This window comes from Sturnus vulgaris, chromosome 9 (assembly GCF_052056855.1).
Source record: "Sturnus vulgaris isolate bStuVul1 chromosome 9, bStuVul1.hap1, whole genome shotgun sequence".
Lineage (NCBI taxonomy): Eukaryota > Metazoa > Chordata > Aves > Passeriformes > Sturnidae > Sturnus > Sturnus vulgaris.
Window position 1 is genome coordinate 26,424,207 of NC_142251.1, and position 16,153 is coordinate 26,440,359.

At 42.5% G+C, this 16,153-nt stretch overlaps 1 long non-coding RNA gene across 7 annotated transcripts in view; it reads right to left on the minus strand.

The window, feature by feature from the left end:
• The window catches only part of LOC148222867 (uncharacterized), a 55,566-nt gene extending 39,959 nt beyond the window's left edge, over positions 1-15,607 (minus strand). For 4 of the 7 annotated variants that reach the window (XR_015805534.1, XR_015805532.1, XR_015805529.1 and 1 more), the window contains exons 1-3: positions 15,108-15,607; positions 2,451-2,573; positions 80-166 (exon numbers count right to left, since the gene is read on the minus strand). This is a non-coding gene — a long non-coding RNA (uncharacterized LOC148222867). Of the gene's footprint in view, positions 1-79; positions 167-2,450; positions 2,574-8,583; positions 9,129-15,107 lie in introns of those variants that run through there. The other 3 variants (XR_015805531.1, XR_015805533.1, XR_015805528.1) reach the window with 3 other exon arrangements.
• Positions 15,608-16,153: the final 546 nt, after the last annotated feature.

Here is a 16,153-nt window from a genome sequence, read left to right on the forward strand (position 1 = left end):
ATTATAATAGATATTGAATATGAGTCACTCCTGCCCACCTCTTTTCTCACTGCAAGAAATACCAGTGCTCAGTTCATACCTCCAGGATGACAAGTGAGTTTGGACGCTTCACCTTAAATTGGCAGAGTTTTGTCTTGTTGCAGGACAGCAGCAACTGCAGAAATGACTGTGAAATACAGAGAAGGGAAACACGACAGCATAGACCCCTTGGGTTTTATTTCTGTGCTGCTTTTCCTCTTCCTAGTGTATCAGGAGGGTTTATTTGTATCTGGTTATCACATGTATTCTGTGTGTATTTAAATATTCTGTATATGTAGGAAGCCTGATTCCATGCAGGATGCAAACAAGTGGGATTGTCACTCAATTGGCACCATAGGGAGGCTCAGCTCGTCAGGGAGAACTGAGCCTGGGATGTCTCTTATAGTCAGGTCAGCTTGGAAGGGGTGTTGGATCCATGCAGATCCCTGTGACAGATCCCTGGTGCCAGAAGTTAGGGTGCTGTGGCCTTGACAAAATGACAGGCTCAAAAAAAAATCCAAAGCACCGATTTTCCACATATGGAGTCTCACAACCACAGCCCAAAATTTCAGATCACTCATTAATAGGGTCAAGAGTTGGACTTGATGCTCCAGGATGGAAACTGGGCTTCCACTGCCATGGTTTGGCCAAGGAGGATCCATGCCCTCATCCTCCCCAGGAGAACAGGTCTCAGGACACACCATTTACATTTCAGTCACACCAGGCTGCACATTTTCACTTTAGAAATGAGAACAGTGGAAGAGGGTTTTAGTACCATTATTTATTAGACAAGTTCCCTAGATTTTTATCATCCATAACTCATGCCTTGAATGGATTTGCTGCCGATTCCCCTAAGTCATGTACAGAAGGTCCTGGAGTAGAGTGTTTCTAAAATACCATTTTTTAAATTTCACATTTACATGCATTCCATCTGCACACCGAGAGCATTAAATATCATAAATGTGGAGTTAATGTCTCATTTTTTAAAATTATGTAGTTTTGTAATTACATTAAATGAGGGGATACTGACTTTTAGAAACTAAATTCCAAGTCTCTTTCTATTGCCAAAGCAGCCAGGAATATCTTTAAATAAGTTTATGCTATAGAGACCCTTTAATGATGCATGTGCTGAAAGTAGAAAGAAGAGGGAAAAGTGGTTGAATCATAGGGAATGAAACTTCTATTCACCACACATTAATAAAAGCTCAGCTATTGATAATCAGTGAGTCATTAATGAAGTTTTAGAAAGTTATATCCATTTACACTCTTAAGAACAGGCTGCCAAGAGTTCTCTCCAACAGGGAAAGAGACTTACAGATGGGAACGAAGCATTTCTTACACAAGTCAATCTTTCATGACTCCTGACCTGGAAATCACTATAAAAGTCTCAGAAAGTTGTTTAATTTCTCTGTGACTGATACAATTTTTCAGTGTTTACCATATCATACTCATTTTCACAAGCACAGAGACTGCACGGATACCTGAATCACAGAACCATGGAATTGTTTGGGATGGAAGAGAATGAAAGCCCATCCAGTGCCACCCTCTGCCATGGGCAGGGACACCTTCCACCAGCCCAGGTTGCTCCAAGCCCCATCCAGCCTGGCCTTGGACACTTCCAGGGATCCAGGGGCAGCCACAGCTTCTCTGGGCACCCTGTGCCAGGCCCTCCCCACCCTCAACAACAACAGCAGCAACAATTCCCTCCCTATATCCCATCCCTACCCTCCAGCAGTGGGAAGACATTCTCCCTTGTCTTGTCACTCCAGGCCCTTGCAAACCGTCCTTCTCCAAGCTACATTTGTCTGATTTTGCTCAATTTCATTTTTTTTCCTCTTAGTATCTGCAGGGTTTACATTAAACCCTTAGTTTTAAATTGCTCATCTCTCCAAGTCTTTGGGAAAAGTCTGGGAACAGTGCAGGTATCTATGATTTAGCTAAAATCTGGTCATTGGGGTTAGCACAAGAGTAATTGTTCAGAGTCTGTGGATGACCTTACAGTCATTTCAAGGCTGGCACATATGCTCCACTTTAAAGGTGCAGCATAACTCTTATGCCGAGTTTATTCTCCAGGTTAAATATAATTCAAATTAAAGGCAGCTACAGGGACTCTGTTCCCTCTCAGCCGGCAGAAGAACCCTTCATTGTAAGTGGGCTCTCAGATTTATGGGGAGATTTGCAAAGCAGTAGATTTTCCCCCGATTGCTTTCTGACTGAAATATATCTTCAGACCAAAAGGGGTTCATGCAATTTAGCAGTGCTGCCATGGCAAAACAGCTTCTTTGGCTGAAACAAAAGCAGAGATAAGCAACTTTGACTGTGAAGCAGAGTTTGGTCATGCTTTAGGTTGTTTTACAACATCCTGTTTGGATTTAAGACTGTCTTTTCATATTTCACTGAATCACAGAATACCTTGAACTGGAAGGACTCACCAGGATCATGGAGTCCAAAACCTGTCCCAGCACAGACACCCCAAAAATCCCAGCCTGTGCATCCCTGGGAGCTTTGTCCAAACTCTTCTGGAGCTCTAGCAGCCTTGAGGCTGTGACCATTCCCTGTAATATTTAGGAGAACCTCAGTTACAACTCTCTGAAGATGAAGGAGTTGGAAGAAGTGGTTAATGTTGTCAAGCAGCCTGACTTAATTAAGAGTTGCATGTTTCCTAACCTTACATGTGGACTTTTGCACCTGTGTGCAGGTATGCATGGTCACAGGGACAGCCAGAAGAAAAGGATAATTCAGCTGAGCTGGTTTTCCTGTATTTGCCAGCTATGAATGTTAAAGCCCTGGAAATTCATGGCTCTGTCAAAGGATTCTCATACTGCAGTCGATCTGTAGATAACCAACAAAAGAAGTAACACTCTAATCTGAATAATACCATAAGCTGAGTAAGGGTATGGAGTTAAAACTGAAAAGTCTTTGACCTTCAGTTGGAGAAAAGGGCTGAATTTTATAAGTCAGAGTTCAGGAAATTCCACTATTTAATGGCTGTAGTCACTGAACTGAGAATCTGGGAATGTGTTGGGTTGGAAGGGACCTTAAAGCCCACGCAGTCCCACCCCTTGCCGTGGGTAGGGACACCTTCCACCAGCCCAGGCAGCTCTGTCAAAGCCCAGCACAAGCCCTGGGGCCAGGTTGTTGTTGTGTGCACCTCCCTTTCCCCCATGTCCTCATCACCAGCCTCACTTTCCCAACTCCTTCTTTTCCCCTTCTCTTTTTCCTAGTGCTGCTGCACAACTGTAATGGTACATACAAGGAAAAACATGAAAAATACCCAAACTGGGAGCTGTGGCTGTGAAAATGATGCTTTGAAGATGAAAGTAGTCCAGGTCCCATCACTTGGTACCACAGGCAGATGTAAAAAGCCCAATTAGAAGGATCAGAAAAAGTTTGTTTCACTGCTGTGAAGATGTGGGGCATGAGAGCAGAAGGGGGCTGGCCTTCAATAGTAAACAAAAGCAGTTTAATTTTTTTTTTTTTTTAATTAAAGTGTTCTCCCTGAAGTTTTACAACCTCAAAAAACTCTGGCATGTTGCACAAAATGATGTGAAGGGATTGTTTTGTCAGGGCCTTACCCACAATGCACTCCATAAAGATGCCTTTAAAAGAGTAAAAAGTTTAAAAAAAAAAAAAAAAGGGTTTCAGAGCCCATTTTCTAAGATGTTCAGAGTGTGAAGTCAGAAGCAGCAGCAGGTAGGCACCACCTGAGGACAGACAGGAATGGACTCAAAGCCCTGAATACAAAAGGGGTTTTTCCACCCCTTTTTCCAGTTTCAATGGAGCTGCCCCCAGCAAGCTCTGGTGGCTGATGATCTGCCACTGGAACAGAGGTTTGTCCCACTTGGGATGCACTATATATACAGTGTCTAATCTTTCCAAATGGCCCCAAACTCAAAGGCTGGTGCAGACAAAGGAGAGCCTTTTCTTTTTCCTTCTCTGCATTTCTGTAATTAAAGACCATCTCTAAACTTCTTTGTTTCCACTTGACTCCCATTTCGGACCTGGCTTCCCAAAAATGTGGGAGACCCACTTTTACTGCAGCACTGGACAGGTTTTAAGTTATTCATGACCTCAGGTTTCCTGAGGAGCAGACAGCAGGCTCAGCACCTGGCAGAATCAGACCTGTATTTCCCTCAGAGCTATAGGGGGTTTGTGTGGAGTTTCCAGCTCTGAATAACAAAATAGGTCACTTTAATGCTTTTGCATAGTTTGCAAGTCATAATCATTCCACCCTTCTCCTGATGTGATGTAGACTGACAGCAAATCAGCAAATTATTATTATTTTTCAGGTTATTTTATACTGTTAGTTTGCCTCTTTGTTTTTTTAGGGTTGGTTTGTTTTTAAGTTAGGTTATCTCTTTAGAGGAAAGAATCTTCTTTTCCATTCTCCTTCATCTGTGCAGGGCTCACAACACTATCACAGTCTTTTGAAAAAGATTTGTTGATTTTAAGGTCCTAATGAGAATAAGACACAAAACTTCCCTGAATTAATTTCTTTCATCAAATCCCATTGAGTGTCTAGGGAAGAAATCTACAAAAATTGCACTTTTGGTGTAAATATTTTCTCTGATATTGAGTCTGCTGCTATCAGCAAGATATTCTAGTGGGTTTTTACTACAAAATGCAAGACCTTTACTTTGTCTCTGTTAATATCCTTTGCAGCAGCTCAGTCAACAGAAAAATGAAGGTTACATTTTTATCAACTGTCAACTTTGCCTCTTTACTCTTTGCATTATGTATCTTTTATTTCCCCCTCTACCAACTGAGGTCTCTCTTCCAAATAATTGATAAAGGCAACAAATTGCTGTCATGGGGTGATCCTTCCCTGAAAGCATTGCTCAGATTCTTGAGACCTTGGCCACACTTGTCCAGCTCCAGCTCATGAGTTAATTCTGACATGTACGGGGAAACAAAAACGTAATTTTTTTTTTTTTTTTTTTTTGTGAGGAAAACCTACCCAAAAGTTCTGTACTCGCTCTAATGATTTAGGGATTCTGGAACCTTCTAATAGATATTGGGCAGGGGTTTAAAGGGTGATAGTGACCCAAATACAGCAGGAATTGGCTCATGTGGGGTGGGAACAGAGCTCTTGGCCCAGGTCTGTGAGGTCTTGGCAACCAGAAGTGTTATAAAGCACTATACAGGGAAGAGCAGGACCCTTGTGGGATTATCTCTACACAGACTTCAAATGTCAGGGGTGGGTCCAAGCCCACGGTGCAGAAGTTGGGCAGCATCCCAGGAATGGACACATCCAGCAGTGGGATGAGCATTCCTGTCCCCTGGGTCCCATTGGGGCAGGGACAGGGGCAGGACTGGGCAGTGTGAAATTTGTGTGTCCAAGGATAAAAGTCACGCAGCAGAAACCTTATAAAAAATCACAGCCCACCTGCTCTGCCTATCCCACTTGATAAATTATAGATGTAATGTTTCTGAGTGGTGTGGTTCTGTTCTTGGGGCTATCTCATCCCTAAATTCCCCTGAAACAGCATCAGAGAGCATAACACAGCCCTGCTCAAATACCCCCATCCCCAAGAAGCCTGCCTTGGTTTGCTGCTGGATGTGTTTGGGGGTTTTGCTTTCTTTTCTCTTACATGCAGTTTCTTTCTTCCAACTGAGACTGACTGACTAAAAAGCAAGGCAAAACAATAATTCCATAAACATTTCTTAAGAGTTCCAACTAGAAAGAGCCAAGTTAAAGCATCTTTTAGGATTTTCAACTTCACTCAACTATGAATAACACACACAATGCAAAGAAATTACTGAAGTGTAAAAGACATTCATCTGAGCAAGTAAATTACAATGGCACTGAGAGCAAACCCGCCTGCAACTTCAATTGTCAAAATCCTTTTCTGCTTTTTCAGGGTTCCAGCATTAAAGCAGAAAAGCCAGAGTCAGGCAATAACTCAAGACAGCGTGCCTGTCTCAGAAGCTTTTGTTGCAACGGTACACAGGAAGAGAGATTGGGTTATTGATGGGAAAAAAAACAAATTAGGAGAAAGTAGAATGTATCTAGAGAAACCATTTACATCCCCTACTGCCTGGTGACAGGAGTGATCCTGTCTCTGTTTTCATTCCTATGTCTGCCAGTGTAAATTAATGATTTCACTGATTTCAGTCGAATAATTCCAATGTTTAGAGGTAAAAATGTGTCAGACAGAGGAGCTTTCAGGTTTCAGAGAATTTTAAGCTCTGAAAGCCCCCTACATCTATTAACTCTAAAAAGGTTGTAATTTTCAAGTGTCCTTTTTCCTTGTCTTCTAGTGTAAGAACAAAAAATAAGGTGCAATATCAAATGCTGCCTTTGTTAGATAAATGTCCCTGCATTGGCACTGTGACCTTCCTTCCCTATATTACTCCACAAGGGACATTTAGGAGCTCTGCAAAACCAGGGCTGAGTTATCCAAGGTGTTACCTGCAGCAATTACCAAGGCTTTAAGGGCAAGTGCTCCATAATTCTCTGAGCTGGGAAAGGTGTTTCTGTAAGATAAAATGGCCCAGTTCAGAATATCAGAGGTTATCATGCAGCTGGAATTGTTTTTAATGCCTCACATTAGCAGCACCTGAAGGCTGCAACCCAGCATTTATTGATTTAATGTGGTGCTGGCAGGGACTGGAGAGCCTTCTAACCCTCCTTTTGCCAATAACCCCCTCCAGCCCTCACAGCAGTCACCAGACCTTTGTGCTCATCTTTCTCCTCGAGCCTTTGGTGGAGTCATCAACTCAGAATTCACTGAGACAAGAGCTACTCATTATTTCTGCTTGTGAAGCATCCTGCACGTGGTGCCCTCAGTGTTTAGGGGTGTATTTCCTGCTGCTGTATAAATAAATTTGAGGTTTCTTTCCACACTAGGGTTGCTGGTTGTTTTGTTGGGATTTTTTTTTTTTCCCAGAGAAATGGTGGACACAATTGCTGCAGACGCAGTTGAGTCACTTTAGTCATCAAAAATCCCAGTCTGAAGTGGAATATTCATTTTACAGATATTTTAACCTGCTGGCAAAGTCAATTGCAGTGCATTTTAAAAGCGTTTCTTTCCTTTGAATTGAAATAATTTCTTAAATAGGAAAGCTATGTGAATAGTTGCCATCTGCATGGAGTTAACATCCCAGAGAATACACGGAGCCACAGGTGGATGCATAGAGATATTTGTTCTTTTTAGTCACTAATCTTAATTTTTTCATTTCCCATTTGACCTCTCTTGACTGGCAGCTAAAAATTTCAATTTAAACAACTGGCTGAGATTCATTTGCTACAGGTTATTAGTAGGAATAGTGTTCTGATTAGCAATGAAGCTCTCACCCTCTGAAGAATAAAGAGGAATCAGCTTTGAAGGAGGGTATGAATATGTATCCAATACCAAAGCTGTCAGACAAAGACCAGATTATTGATTGAAATTGTCTTTGGTTACTTAACACACTTTTAACAAGTTGTGCAGTTTAGAAAAGGGGGCAAACGTGCTCCAAGTGCTGGTTTTAGGCAGGCAGCAGACATTACACCAACTTTAGGCCTGGTTTACAGCCTTGCTATTTTATCTATAAGCATTTTCCTCTTCACCCATCACACTGCTGATTTTAATACAAAAAATTCACCAGCATATTTTAGTTTGAACGCCACAAGATTTGCAAAATAACTGAAAGAGCCTGAAAGAGATAACCCCAGACTTCATGAGATCTCTCTTTATCTGAGTCATTAAGGTAGGAAAACACTTTTAAGATCACCAACAATCAACGCAGCACCAGCACCATATCCAAAATTAAACCATGTCCTCAAGTGCCACATCCACAAGGCTTTTGAACACTTCCAGAGATTATGATGGTCATAGGGAATGACACTTCTATTCACCACACATTAATAAAAGCTCAGCTATTGATAGTCAGTGAGTCATTAATGAAGTTTTAGAAAGTTAGATCCATTTACACTCTTAAGAACAGGCTGCCAAGAGTTCTCTCCAACAGGGAAAGAGACTTACAGATGGGAACGAAGCATTTCTTACACAAGTCAATCTTTCATGACTCCTGACCTGGAAACCACTATAAAAGTCTCAGAAAGTTGTTTAATTTCTCTGTGAATGATACAATTTTTCAGCGTTTACCATATCATACTCATTTTCACAAGCACAGAGACTGCACGGATACCTGAATCACGGAATCACAGAATCATGGAATGGTTTGAGTTGGGAGAGATAGACATTAAAGATCTTCCAGTGCCACCCCTGCCATGGGCAGGGACACCTTCCACTAGCCCAGGCTGCTCCAAGCCCCATCCAGCCTGGCCTTGGACACTTCCAGGGATCCAGGGGCAGCCACAGCTTCTCTGGGCACCCTGTGCCAGGGCTTCCCCACCCTCACAGGGAACAATTCCTTCCCAACATCCCATCTGACCCTGCCCTCTGGCAGTGGGAAGTCATTCCCCATTGTCCTGTCACTCCATCCCTGGTAAACAATCTCCCTGCATGTTTCCTGCCAGCCCCTTCAGGCACTGCAAGGCCACAGTGAGGTCACCCCAAAGCTTCTCCTCTCCAGGCTGAACAATCCCAACTCTCCCAGCCTTTCCATCCCTCTGATCACCTTGGTGCCTCTTCTGGACTTTCTTCTTTTGGCTCCTTCCAGCCCAAGATGTTCTGAGTCTGCTCTGTGATTCTCTGATCACATGGATGAATCTATGGATATCAAAAAACCTGCAGTGGAGTTACATCTAAATGGTAACACTGAATGCATTTTCTCATCCGAATATAATTTCATCCCACTAAAAACCATTTATTAATGTGGTCATTAAGAGGATCTAATTGCAGCAGCTGACAAAGGCAATCCTGGAATATGAAGAGAGATATCAACAAAATGTTATTATGAAAACTGGCTGTGTTGCTGTGATTCCCAAAGCAAAGTGACCACGCTGGGATCTGTAGGAATAAAGGTTGGGACAGCCAAATTAAGCTGTCCTGGGCACAGCGTTTGCTCTGCTCCAATCCACAACCCCTCATTCAGCAGTTTTCATGACACCCTCCTTGTTTCCTGGGTCCTGCAAACACAACTCCTGGGCCACAGCCATTAATGCCAATATCTGTCCCCTGCCTGCACAGACAGGGGTTCAATATTCGTTATTTGCTCTCCGCTGTTTGCCATTTGTTGTTTTAATTATCTTTGGCTAGAATCATTCCAGCTGACTGGCCGAGGAGCAGGCAAGGCCCTGAGGAGAAGGTGGCATGTTTGGAATGACAAACACTCCAGGAAATCAGAGATTGGTGTGGTGAACACTGCAAAAAAAACCCCACATCTATAAAGAAAACCCCAAAACCGAAACCAAAATGTGTGAGAATAATTTGACAAACCAGCACAGAACAGTTAATACCTTTAATAGTTATTCTGGACCTTTTTTAATTAAAAAAAAAAAAAAAAGTAAGTGGTTGAGTACTTTGTTCTTTCTTTTTGCAATTGTGAAATATTCAGACAAAAGGTTACCAAGCACTTTGAGCACTGCCAGAGTCAGCTCTTCACCTAAGAGCACCATAGAAACATCTGATTTAACTGCTTTTCCTCTCTCCCAATTTTTTACTGCTTTGAAGATTTTAAAATTCTCTGTACACAGGCAAAACAAGGTTTTTTTTGGGGGGGTGTTTTTGCTTGCTTAGTTGGTTGGGTTGCAGGTTTTTTGCACTAATTTAATTGTTCTTTTAAAAAAAAAAATTAAAAAAAGGCAAAAAAACCAACAAAAACCCCATCACCACTGTTTCTCACAGCACTGCTGGACTGTTGCTCCTGGGACACACAGAGCCAGACTAATGAGTCAAACATAGCATCTAATTTTAGTTCAGCCATAGAATTGCAAGCACCCGAGTTATTAAATCATGAAACAGGTGTCCTGAAAGAAGTGTCAGGGTGTGAAAGCCTCAGCACTGTAACAGCCAAAAAAGCCAGCTCAGTTTACTTGGTCTGATCTAGAAATCCAGCTTTGCCCTCCCTTTCTCTCACCACCAGCTAAAGGATGGAGCAGAGCTGCCAGAAGTTTGTCCTTTATCATACCTCCAGTAATTGGCTTACCTGGACTGGAAGTGCAACATTAGGCACTGTCACACAATTGATCCTGTAGGTTTCTCACTGTTATTTAATAAGATTTTTTTTTTTTCTTGGAGGAGATGAAGATTGAAGCCTGTTTGGTGCCAGCACACAGACACTGCCATGTAAACATCATAAATTAGAGCTCTTTCTTTGAGGAGCTGAAAGACAAAGGCTCACGGTGTTTGAACAGGTAATTATAAAAAAACAGGGATTTATTCAAACAAGGTCTTACAGATAAATCCAAAGGTATATATCCAGCCAGACCATTTGCCTGATAAATACATCCATCTTCTAATTTGCCTCTTTTCCTGATGAGGGCTGAACAACTCTTGTGCCTGAGCACATCATCAGTAACCTTGAAAACTAAAAGTCAATATTTGGAAAGAAATCCTCGCACCAAGATGCTGGAAAACTTCAAGCTGGAAATCTCAGCAGGGACACCTGCTAGCTGATGACTGGGCATGTTTGACATGTTGTTATTTAAATAGGATTAAGCATCCAGAGCAAATGATGGGGAGGGGGGAGGTGTTTAAAAGTTCCCTTCTGCAGGAAAATTCCTCACTACTTTTCCAGCCCTTTGATCATCCCAGTGCCTTCACTGACTGCTGCAGATCAGCTCCTGCAGCCCAAAAACGTTTTAACAAGACAACTCAGGGAGGACAAGGGTACAGAGTGGAGTATCCTGTCACTTGGCAAAGCAAGTGCAAATTGCCTTGGCAGGACCAGCTGCTGAGATAGCAATTTGTCTCTGTCAGGGGAAGAGCACATGGGTGGAAGCACTGCTAATACAGTGTGCCTTTGAAATAAATCACTTTATGCATACACAGATCATGTTGTGAGGCTTTTCTTTTAGGATGATGCTTCTCCGAGGGCAGCAAAGTAATAGAAAGTTTGCACCCACGAGGAGTTTGGGGCTGTTTGCCCCATTAATCAGCAGACAGTGCAAAGGAGATGTGCTAATAAAGCCTTCACTTGCACAGGCAACTGCAGTGCTCTCTGTCTCACCAGGATAGGGAGAAAACTGTCTTGATGGATGGAAAAAAAAACCCCAAGCAGATCTGGGGAGGCAGGGGGCTGAGGCTGTAACTCGGCCCAACAGTGATGCACTGCTTAACCTCCTGAGGGTCTGCCAGCAAAGACATTTTCCAGCTGAGCAACCTTCCCGTGAAAAACAGCAATTCAAGGGAAGAACAGCACTCTGAACGCTTTGTAGCAGTGTGTTGAGTACCTCAAGACATCTGACAGCACAAAGCAGAGATGTTTTTATCGGAGAATCTTTTATTCCTCCTGTGAAGGAAAGGCTCAGGGCTTTCAGCTCAGCGTGGAGAAGAAGGAACTCCTCTTCCTGCATTCCTGCAGGTCCACAGGTTCGGCAGCATCCCTACCTATTGACTTGTGGGTTGCAGTACCTCACATCTGGGATCTGCTGTCCTCCTGGCATTTTAGAGCAAATTCTGGGCTCTGGTTGCCCTCCTACCTGCACAGCATGCTCAGTGTAAGGCTGGAGTTTGTGATGTTGCTCTGGAAGCATTTCTCATGTCCCTCTGCCTCTAAAGCCAAGAGTCTGAAGCACCAGGGCTCCAGTTTTGCTCCTGGGCTCCACATTCCAGGGACACTGGAATGTGACAACAACAAAGAGAGGTCTGGCATAACTTCCCTACCCCTAGAACTGCATAGTGAGGACACCTTCAGGCACAAACACCTGAGAACTTTGGGAAAACACAGAAGTGTCAACAATAAATCCTTTTAATTAAAGGTATTAAGGTAAAGTTTCATACTTGAAAAGAACAGTGATAGGTAATAATGATTTCTTTAACTTCAGAATTTATAATTCTATCAGTCAGATGGCAAAATCTCAGATCAAATAAGTGACAGATATTATACATTATTGGCAGATTAGAGAAAGAACTGATACCATGGGTAGACTGCTGTTGTTACTACAAGAGTTTTTGCCTAAATAAAATTTGATTAGTGCTCTTAACCTGTTCACAGCAGGGAGAGATTTTCTTATTCCACTTCATTCTGCTGTGCTGATATTCACAGCTTTTGTTTATCAGCAGCTGCATTATTACCAGCCCTAACATGCTCCAGTAGCCTCCATGATCTGAGAGCACAGGAAAAATAAACCCTGGGAATGACAATGCTGGCAGCTGAGTGGAACAAAGCCCACAAGCTGGGCTTTAAAATGGCAATCAATATTAACTTCCATCATGCTTTAGAAACAAGATGGATTTGACAAACTGCATCAAAACCGTACCTCCAATCGACTTTTGTAAAGGAATGTTTCTCCTATATTACATTTATGCTTCTAGAAGTTACTGAAGTTGTTTAATAATGTTTTCATGCCATCAGAGAATTTGTTATTACAAGTGAATATTTTCTTTTTTGTGCTCAGAGAAAGGAAACTAAATGCAGTGAAAAGAACCCAAAGATATTGAAAAGATATTCCAAAAGGCTCAGTAACCTGTAAGTAACCCGGAGACATCAACACATTGTTTTCTGCCATTACAGGAGAGCTTCTTACTGTCAGATGAAATTCACTTTATCATCCAGGCAAAACTCTTCTTCATCAAGATACAAACACGGAAATTTATATGTGATTGCTTCTTCACTAAATGTGCAATATTAATGGTATAATTATTAATTATTTTTCCATTGTAGCATATATGATACAGAGTCAGCACAGATCAGGCCAGAGCCCTCCTCCAAAAAACTGAAATGGAGTTACTCCTTTCTTTAGCAGTTTAGTGACTACTTTCCACTAGTGGACATTGTCCAGGGATTTAGAATGAGATGATTTTTAAGGTCCCTTCCAACCCAAACTATTCCAGGATTCTATGACCCTGTGATTCACAAATATCTGATTGTGAAATTCCCAGAAAAAGACTTTCTGAAAAGCGCACTGGGAATGTTATTTAAGTTGAACTATCTATGAGCAAACTTTACAGAGCACAAAGAAAAGTTGCATGTCAGAATTGGGGAGGAAGAAGTGAAAATATGTGTGATTTTTGTACATACAAAGATGTGTGTTGCAGGAAAATAAATATGGAAAGACTGAGGAAGGGTTACAAACCCTCTATATCTGCTGTATTCCTCTTGTATATATGGACCTTGGTCTTTAAAACATCCAGCAACTGAGATTATATAATCTTTCTAAAAAATCAATTCCAACACATATTTCAAACTATTAGAAATTTCATAATAAGCCTAATGTAGCTGCATTAGATTAAATTTGCTGCCATCCAAGCCACCTCACGTTTTGCCCCTGACATGGGGAAGAAACTGCTCAACATCCACAGAAATGCTGGGAGGTTGGGCCATTGTGTTTCCTTTCTGTCTTTTCTCCTCTAAAGTTAACCCACACAATAACTTCAATCTTTTCTTCTGGGTCTTGGTTTCTAAAGCTTGACTCTTGTCCTCTGTCTCTGGACTCCCTCTGATTCAGTCTCATTTTCCTGCAGTTTGGTGCTCAGCCACTGCCACTAAATGCAGCAAACTTATTCCACTTCTGAACCATTCCCCTATCTGAACATCCACATCTCATGTTTACCTTTTTCCAAAAGCATGATCCACTGGAATTCCCAGCTCCTTTCCTGAGGAACTGTTGCTAGTGAGTGACTGCTGGCAAAGGATAGACCTTTGCAGTGTACTTACTGGATGTCAGAGCCTAGCTGGACTGGAAATTTATTCCCATTAAAGCCTGAGCAAAATTTCAGGAGGAAAATCAAGTGTGCCAATTGGAAGAAGAAGATTTCATTGATTGCATGTCTGCAATAATAATTTCAGTTATGCAGAAAATGATCTATGACATACCAAACAACACTGTCTATAAACAGATCAGCCACATGGACTTCATTAATGGACCTGCATAAAAATTGATATGGTTTGATAATATTGCTCTAATCCACCTCCTGAGCCTATTACACAGATTGGGTCGAACTTCTCATTGCCATGCATGGCCTGCAGTCCTCCACATCAATGGAAAAAAACCCCAGCAGAGTCCCAACAAATTGAAATGGCCCATAAGTCATACTGAACCAATAGAGCCAATTTCATGAGGCAGACGTCAAAGAAAAATCAGTGCTGCCCTTCAGATTGCTCTGCCCTTCAAACTCAACAAGGCAATCTTGACTTTTAACAGTTTGCAAAGGTAGATGCCAAAACATCAGAATATGAAGTAGCAATGTTAATGCAGAGACCAGAGAAAAGGCATAAGAAAAGCTACAGCACAAAAGTGGGATTTACAGCCAAACCCAAGGTAGATAAATGCAAACTGGCTTCAGAAAAAAGAGTGTGAGTGTAGGATATTCACACAGTGCTCTGCACAAATCCCACACTCCTGAGGTTTTCATCCTAAGGTCAGGCCTAGATCTGATCTTTACAAACGGGCACATTTAGGAGCAGGTCCTAGAATCGTGGAGTCACAGAACTGTTAAGGTTGGAAAAACCTTCCAAGATCATTGAGTCCAAACATTAACCCAGCACCACCATATTCACCAGTAAACAATGTCCTAAACCATCACATCCACATGTTTTTTTGGGATGGTGATTCCATCACTGCCCTGGGTGGCCTGTGCCAGTGCTTAACAATTCTTTTTTGTGAAGAAAGTTTTCCCAATCTCCAACCTGAACCTGCCCCGGTACAAATTGAGGCCGTTCCCTCTCCTCCTGTCCCTGTTCCCTGTTCCCAGAGCCCAATCCCCCCAGCTGTCCCCTCCTGTCAGGGAGTTGTGCAGAGCCACAGGGGCCCCCCTGAGCCTCCTCTTCTCCAGGCTGAGCCCCTTTCCAGCTCCCTCAGCCTCTCCTGGTGCTCCAGCCCCTTCCCCAGCTCTGTTCCCTTCCCTGGACACTCTCCAGTCCCCTCCAGGTCCTTTTGGTGCTGTCCTGCAGGATGTGGGGAGCAGGAGAGGTGCTGCAGGTGCCATGGGCTCTGGGACAAGGGAGGTGGATGGGCTAAGAAACCACAGTGAACTTGTACAAATGGTCAGTTCAGGGGCTTTTACATATTTATTTATTTACATATTTTGTGAACTTACCCCTTGAAAGCTGAGCAGATCTTGTCCTTTGGCTCCCTGTGACAACAGCAGCACCAGCAGCAGTGACCTTCTGTTTAAAGCAGGGACAAGGGCTCAGCTCACTCCTGGCCAGGAATGGTTTTGGCATCGCACAGACAGGCTCCAAGTGTTCTTATTTACAGACCTCCACCTGTCCCCCTGCAATTCCTGGCTCCAGCTGCAGCACGTACTTCCAACAGTTTTGTCTCCTGCCAGCCAGGAGCCATCCTACCCTAAAAATGCCATATTAATGAGCAGTGCAGTGCAGCGGGTCAGAACGTGTGTGGAGTCAGTCGAGAACACCTCCTGCTCCTCTCCCTGCCTTCACCAGGCAAAGCCACTCCTGCAAGGGCTCAGGAAAATGCAGCGTGGGGAAGAGCTGGCAGAGCCCCAAAATATGGAGATTTGACATCTTTTATTCCTTCAGGAGAGAGGCAGAAAGCTGCAGAAAGCAATAGAAAGCAGGCTTTTTGTTTCAGAACCCTTCCCACCTCTCTGTATTTTCCTGAGCCTTTCCCATCTCTCTTTTGAATGCAAGAAAAAAGGCTACAAAAGCTGAGTAAATCATATACTGCTGTAATTATCATCATCTTTGCACTGAAAAAGGTGAAACAGACTTTGCTCACCAGGGATGTCTTTTCTATTTACTTTGCTTCCCTTTTCCACTTAAAACCTCTCCTCATCTACATCTCTCAGAACAGAACCTGGATTGCTTTTATCAGTATTATTTTTGTCCAAATTCTTACCTGTTTTTCTTCATGTTAATTATAATGTGACTTTTTTTTTTCTGAATTAGAGTGAAATAACACTGGTGGCAAACATTACAGGAAAGATCTCTCTGGATATCTTAGCAATGCTTCTCTTACATTCTGTGGTTGCTCTTGTTTCACTGATTCATTTTTATCAGTCACAAAATGTGATATAAAATCTACAGACAGCCATGGATGTTAAATTCTGAGCTCATCTAATTTCCTCCATTCTTGTACCCAATTCCTCTAGAAACGCCATCCACAGAACTCTTAGAAAAA